The 8039-nt window shown below is 34.5% G+C and overlaps 1 pseudogene; it reads right to left on the bottom strand.

The window, feature by feature from the left end:
- Positions 1–3948: 3948 nt before the first annotated feature.
- On the bottom strand, positions 3949–4694 carry LOC100600912 (annotated as a pseudogene).
- Positions 4695–8039: the final 3345 nt, after the last annotated feature.

Here is an 8039-nt window from a genome sequence, read left to right as displayed (position 1 = left end):
TTGCCCAGGCTGGAGTGCAGTGGCGCAATCTCGGCTCACTGCAAGCTCTGCCTCCTGGGTTCACACCATTCTCCTGCCTCAGCCTCTCCGAGTAGCTGGGACTACAGGCGCCCGCCACCACGCCCGGCTAATTTTTTTGTATTTTTAGTAGAGACGGGGTGTCACCGTGGTCTCGATCTCCTGACCTCGTGATCTGCCTGCCTCGGCCTCCCAAAGTGCTGGGATTACAAGCCTGAGCCACCGTGCCTGGCCTACCCTGCTCTTTTCTTTAATTTTTTTCACTATAAAATGTGCCAAATTTAATATCCTACATGGTTGAGTGTGGCTCCACTAACTACCTGTGGATATTTAAATATAGATATTAATTAACTAAATTTAAATAAAATAAAATAAAGTATTTCTTTAGATGCAATAACCATGTTCCAAGTGCTTAACATATGGCTCCTGTCTACCATATTGAACAATGCAGATATTACAAGACATTTCCATAATGACAAAGTTCTATTTGACAACACTGTATTATATAATTTACTACATTTACTGCCCTTCAGCTAGAATGCAAACCCCATGAAGACATGCCCTAAGAACATAGTAGGCATTCAATAAATATGTTTAATGAATTAATATATGAACAAAATGAGAAGCTGTGGGAAGAATATCAAATGAAACAATCTGGACCTGACCAGATGGTACACAGTACATCCTACATGGTACACAGAAGGCATACAGGAAAATTTGGGCATTTAGAATGAATAAATATGGATGCTGAAAAGAAAATCTATTTATCTAATGCCATTGTAATGGAACGAATATGGAAGGGTCTGATTTATAAATCTCTCTGAAATAAAAAATTTGATAGACCTGTCAAGCCGATGTCAGTTTGATTCAGCATTCTTAGCAGAGAGTTTGGAGACTGCCAGATTTGGAAATCATGGCAGAGATTTGACTTGAGCACCCTAGGGATATGAGCTTATCAAATAATACTATGCAGACAGAAAGCTAAAGAAGTTGAAAACAGAGCTTTGGGAAAGTTCTTACACACAAGATCTTAAGCATATTTTTCCTTGTGTTTTCAATGGTAGATTTCAAAAGGTTGTTTGGAATAAATACCACTTTATTTATTCTTTTAACAAAGTTGCATCATACAGGAGTGACCACAACAAAAAGTTACAAGTCCTTATGATTCTATAACAATTGCTTCATAAGTATTGGGTCTGTCTCTCATTGTTAATAACTTATAAAGAGAGATATTTATAAACACAAATGAGGAAACAATGATTCATATTTTTTGGTTATTTAATAATTTTAGCAGTACATTTTACTTCTGTTTATTCTTTAATGTTCTTACTTCTAGACTATCTTAATCACTGTTTTCTTTAATAAACAGACTTCATGTGGAATCAGTAGTGTGAAAAATAGAAGATATTTTAATAAACAAATATGAGACTTACCTTAGCAACAACATTAAAAAGGCACTTGTTAGTGAATACTGTTTTTATTAACATTTGAGGGAATTTTCTGGTATTAAAAGCAAGGGATCTCTGTGTGATATATACACTTTATGGACTCATGTTATCAAAAATTAATAATACAACAAATGCAAAGGCCAAATCTTGGAAAGAGATTTTGGATAAGAATTGATTGTTCAGCCTGAATCTAGGCTTATCTGTATCAAATAAGGGCCAAGCTGTGCCATCATATATCTTACTCTTTAGTTTCTATTCTAGGGCAATGGAGAGTAGCATTAAGAGCTTGGCTTTTGGTGCTATATTACGTGGTTTCAAACCCTGGTTCTGTAATTTCCTAATTGTACAATTCATACAGGTTACTTTATGACTCTGTGTTTTGGTTTTCTTTGCTATGTGATGACAAAACAGTATTCTTTCATAACACTGTTTTCAGGCTTACAAATGAGATAGAATAGTGCCTGAAACATTAAATAAACACCAAATAAATGGTAGTGATCCTAAGTTTGCCTTGGGGCCTCTTATTCTTATCTCCAAACTGTTATCTAGACCCTATATCTTCCAATCATCCACAGAAATTATTTTTATTCCACGTAACTCTTTTAAAATCCCTACTCCTTTTTTGGCTCTTTATCTTTATATGAACAAGTGAACAAATCCATTTAAAAAATATTTTGGTGTAAAATCCCTCTCTCAATTACGGTCTAAGTGTCCTTTATATTTAAGCTTATATTCACATATTTCATTATTTCTTCAATTCATAGCAACTGGCTTACACCAAACCCTTATTCATCTCCCCACACACTCTAAATCAGTCACTCTTGTCTCACTAAATGACACCAATTACTTCCTAAACACCAAATCAAATGAACACTTTATTGTTTTTATTTTTGTGAAATTTCTAACTTCAATACTATTCATCAGTCTTCCATTAGTTTCCATGATACTGCTCTTCCTGTCTATTTGTCTTTCTGCTCTATTGGTAGCTCTTTCTCATTCAAACATATTGATTTTTCTTTTACTTATCCCTTATATGCTGGAACATTCTAGTCATCTGTTCTAAGAGCTATTCTCTTTGCAAACAGTATCTTACACAATGACTCCTGACCAAATGTGCAGTGGGGACTAAAATTCAGCTTGCTTCTAGAATAAAAAGGCATAAAATATCTGGTTTTGAGGAGGACGTTGAACAACGATAACTGTTATATGCTATTGGTGTGAATGTACATTAACACAAACTCTGTGGAAAAATGCATATGTTTCTATTATCCTCAACATATTAATCTATTTTATCAAGCCTAGAAACACATAAAATAGTTTCAGATTTGCTAACCCACACGACTGTGAAAAGTAAGATTCCCAAATTGAGTTTATTATTTTTTATAATTCTGTGTGTGTGTTGAAATTTATATAACCTAAAATATAAAGATCTTAACTGTGAGATTCGATGAGCTTTGACAAATGCATACACATGCATACACTGGTGAAACCCACACCTCCATCAAGATGTACAATATTCCCATCTCCCCACAGACTTCCTCATCCTCCTTTCCTGTCAACTCCCCAGAACCCTAATAACCACTTTACTAATTTGTTTCCCAATAAGTTAATGTTTTCTGCTCTAGAACTTCATATAAAAAAATCATATACTATATATGACTTTGTGTCCAGATTATTTCGGTCATTGTAATGTTCATGATGTTAAATGTATTTGTAGTTTAGTCCTCTTTCTTGTTGAGTAGTGTATCTTTATGTAATACACCATAATCTGTTTATTCATTCTCTTAACAGATATTTGAGTTACATCCAGTTTTTGCTATGGTGAATAAAACTGCTATTAACATTACTGTACAAATGTTTTAGTGGGAATTAAAAAAATTTTCTTTTGGATAAATACCTAGAAGTTGAATTACCTCATCATAGGATATGCATAGGTTTAACTTCATTAGAAACTTTCACACAGTTTTAAAAATGGTTGTGCCATTTTTAAAACAAAACAAAAGAGAAAACATCACATTTGATTTCCTTCAGTTGCTCTCTATCCTCTTTAATATTCGGTGATGTCAGACTTTTTCACTGTAGCCATTATTCATGTATGGCTACATTGTGATGTCCCTGTTTAATACTTTTGCCTATTGTATATAATCACTTTGCTGAGTTAGTGAAATTATTTATATATTCTGCATACCAATGCTTTGTCACATACATAATTTGCACATAATGTCTCCAGGCCTGTGGTTTATGATTTTCTTAATTGTATCTCTTGATGAGAAAATGTTTTAATGTCAATAACATCTAAGGTATGTTTTGTCTGTGATGGTTACTGTTTCATGTCTTGCTAAGAAATCTTTGCCTACTTCAAGTTAGTAAAGATATTATATGTTTTCTTCACGAAGTTTTATATGTCTGGCTTTTTTTTAAATTTGAGAGCAGGTACTGTTTATTAACCGACCAGCTTAGAAAAATAATCATGGTAGACACCTTAGTTCATTCTTCTAATAAGCCTGTTGATCTCATCCTCCCTGTTGCCAGCATCGCCACCTTCTACAAAATGGGTGGTCTTTTTCTTCATTCAGCCTCGTGGAGAAGATAATTTGAAGGGCCGCAGGAAGTTATTTGCTTCTTTGAAGAGTTTTCCAACAGTATAGATCTCATAAATCAGATCCTCCATGCAGATGATGCCATATTTACCAAGAGATCGAGCAATCAAAACATTATCTGTCAAAGCAATTCGCTTCTTACTGATTTTGCCATAACCATGCTTGTAGATTAGTTCATTTACTGACTTCAGATTTGGGTACCCACATGCAATATATGGCTCTACAATCCTCAGCATGTTAACTGAAACCTTGTTGAGCTTCACAAAGGTCCATTGAAGATTTGACGAAGGCGAAGAAGCTGCAACACCTTTCGGACCTTTGGGCTCAGACCATCGATACCTCTGATCCTGATAACAAACACCAATTTGGGTTCTGCAGGTACATAGAAGTTGCCAGCTTTTCTTGCTATCCTTGCCATTCGAATTTCAGTTCTGTACATCTGCCTATATTCCTTGTGATAGTGCTTCGCTTTTTCATAGATAAGCTTCCTCCTTGCCTTTCGAAGCAACTTTTGGGCAAACTTCTTTCTCAGGCACTTGATCTTCAGCTCTGTGAAATTTCTTCGCTTTTTCTTAAGGGTTTCTGGCACAGCAGGAACCTTCTTCTTCTTCTCTTCTATATCCTCCATGGTTCCAGCCTGAAAAAGAGGCATGTCTGGCTTTTTTATATTTAGGTATATAACTCACATTATGTCAATTTTTGTGGAGATTGTGAGGTAATGGTAAAAGTTTATGGATTTTCCATATCCTAGTTATTCCAGCACCATCTGTTGATTATACTTTCCTACTGATGTGTGCATGTGTGTGTGCATGTGCACAAATGCCCATGTGTATGCCTAGGTCAAAAAATCAATTATTTGTCTAAGTGAGAGTATATATATGCACTATTCATTCTATTCCATTCAACCGTTGTCTATCATTATGCCATGATTATCATAACTTTACATGGTCTTAAAGTCAAGTAGCATAAAATCCCCCAATGAAATTATACTTTCCATTTTTATTTAAGTAATTCTAAGTCCTCTTACAACCCTATATACATTTTATATTTCAAAGTGTTAATTTCTACAAAATATACCCTGCTGTGATTATTATATAGATTGAAATTAATCTATATATCAATTGGAGAGAATTGACAATTTGACAATATTGAATCTTCCAGTCCCATAGACATGACATCTATCTTCATTTATTCAAGTCTTCATTAATTTTTCTCACGTTTTGTTGTTTTAATGGAAGAGTTTTAAATGTCTTCTATAAAATTATCAGTATTTTAAGTATTTCCATGTTGTAAATGGATTTTTTTCAATTTTTCATTACGAGTGTATAAAAGCATGTCATATTTTCATATCAATCCTGTATCCTGTGTTCTTGCTGAAATCACTTCTTTTTTGTAATACTTTTAAAATATATTCCTTAGACCTTTCTACAAAAATATTCAGGTAATCCGTGAATAAATACAGTTTCATTCTCTTCTAGTTTTTATGCCTTCTATTTCATTTTTTGTTCTCCACTACTTAGTAACTTTGGTGCAAATTGAATAGAGAGCCAACTCTGCCTTCTTCTCAACCATAGGGGAAAAGCATCCAATATTTCCTCATTACATATAATGTAAGCTGTATCTTTTCGGTGCATGCAGGGCTTTTACTCTTGAGTACGAGTCACATTTCTTTGTTTCCACACATAATTAGCAACATTTTATTATAGTGTGCACATTGTAAATGAGATGTAGATTCTGGATTCTGATCTCTCTCTCTCGCTCTTATTTTTTGTCATAGCTGCAAGTTAATTTGAACGAATTAAATCCCAACGTGATACCTGCCCATACCAAACCCCTCAACTCCCACCTCCATGACAGATGACAGCTGAAACTATTCAATTCTTTCAGCATTACAGATGTTTTATTTTCCCCAACTCATGCCAAATTCAGGGGCTGTTGAGGAACGTAGGCAGAATTTGTATATATATTTGGGGACTCGTCCTTATGTGGTTCACTCCTTCCAGAGCTTCCTCCACTGTATTCATCTATTCTGGAACCCCCAAACTCTGTATTCTCACTCCTGAAGCCAGTAACCAACGGAAGTATTCTTTAGTTCCAGAAGCCTCGCCAAAATAGAGGTGTACCCTCAAGTAAGAAGGCTTATTTCCCAGGAATTTTACCCAAAGCCCTTCACTTTCCTCCAGTTTTTATTCAATTTTGGCCATTCTGTAGTGCCTTCAAGTAGTCTTTGCACAAGAATTTATAATATTTTTTCTGTAAGAAAGTTATTCTGAAAGAAGCTATTCGACCATTACTGGAAGGGAAACTAGAGTTACTGATTTATTTCTCTACCCTTAATTATTTGTTTAAACTAACCTAATATATTGTTTATTAATTTATTATATAATGTTTTCTGTTATTTGGTCTGAGTTCCCTGAATCTTCCATTATATTATCCTAAATTTTGTGTGAGTTTTTCATTTTATCTGGAAAACTATCTCAAAACTTATTTGAGGAGACAAGTACTATGTATATTAGTGTCATTCATGCCATGCCCCAATCACTAAGTTGCACATTATATATGTTCATTAAATAGACATTCTTTGGGTTTACTTCCAGAAGTTAAATGTTTTCCATGTAAACAATTTCTGATATTCTTTTTAACTATCAGAATCACATTTCACAAGAGATGAGTGTACCAGAAGAAAAAAAATAGGCCCATCTCAAAATATGTACATTATCTCTTTATTCTTTGTGATATGAATATTGCTGAGGAATTAATAGAGTAATAGGTTATCAGTCTTGATATCAATATTAAAGGTCATCTGTTTCAACCGATTCAGACTTCTTGATTCAATCTCATTTAGAGAATGGATTTTATCCAAAGATAAATCATTACTATCAAAATGTTCTCTCCATGTGTGCATTAAAATGCAAATACTGAAATTCAAATTACCAGTTGCCTTCTTGTGGTTTAATAATCATAACATTTTTATTTCCGGGTCAAATGCCACTGATTTCAACTCATAAGATTATGAAATGAGTTGAGTTAGAGTGTGTGCCGGAATGAATGCGGGGGTGGTAATGGATCAAGCTAAGTGAAGTTGTAAAAATAAAATCATGCCAGAGTGAAGAAGAGTTAAAATATGCTGAATTCCTTTCCATTTGGGGTTTAATACTCGTTCAGCTCATTAAGTAGAGAATGGATTAGGCTAATCCCAACTGTAATTATACATTCTATCAGGAATATAAAGGTAAACTAGAGAGTGGGTCTGCATTGCCATAAAATTCAGGTTTGAGATAATCAGCACAACAGAATTAAGCTGTCAATTAATGACGTTCATTATGTGGCATAAGCCTAAAGCAAATGCAAGTAACTCAATGATGGCTGTATATTAGATGTCAAGAAACAAATAGATTTAGTTAACTTCTCAAGTTTTAGGAAAATACTTACATGGTAATTCTACTAACAGGCTTTTAGATAATACACATTGAAGCTAGAAACCACTATTTTTTGTTTTAACCTCTAGGGGAAGCGAGTAGAAATCAGAGCACAAATCAAGATGATCATGTTAGAATACTATGTTCTTTTTTGTTTTGTTTTGTTGTTGTTGTTGCTGTTTGTTTGTTTGAGACTGAGTCTCGCTCTGTCACCAGGCTGGAGTGCAGTGGCGTGATCTCGGCTCTCTGCAACCTCCGACTCCCTAGTTCAAGCAATTCTCCTGCCTCAGCCTCCAGAGTGGCTGGGATTACAGGCACGCACCACCACGCCCAGCTAATTTTTGTATTTTTAGTAGAGATGGGGTTTCACCTTGTTGGCCAGGATGAGAATACTATATTCTTTAACAGTGTACATGTGAGACTAAATGTTAGATTTCTATCATTGATTTGGTGACTCTTTAGAATCAGTTTGTATTTCTCAATTTATGAAGCAAGAATTAAAACAAAGACAAATTTATTATTTTGGCTCTAATTTGTCAAAATACCATGTTATT

The sequence above is a fragment of the Nomascus leucogenys genome, chromosome X (assembly GCF_006542625.1).
Source record: "Nomascus leucogenys isolate Asia chromosome X, Asia_NLE_v1, whole genome shotgun sequence".
Taxonomy (NCBI): Eukaryota; Metazoa; Chordata; class Mammalia; order Primates; family Hylobatidae; genus Nomascus; species Nomascus leucogenys.
The sequence above is the reverse complement of the archived record's forward strand: the minus strand, read 5'-3'. Positions and strand labels throughout refer to the sequence as shown.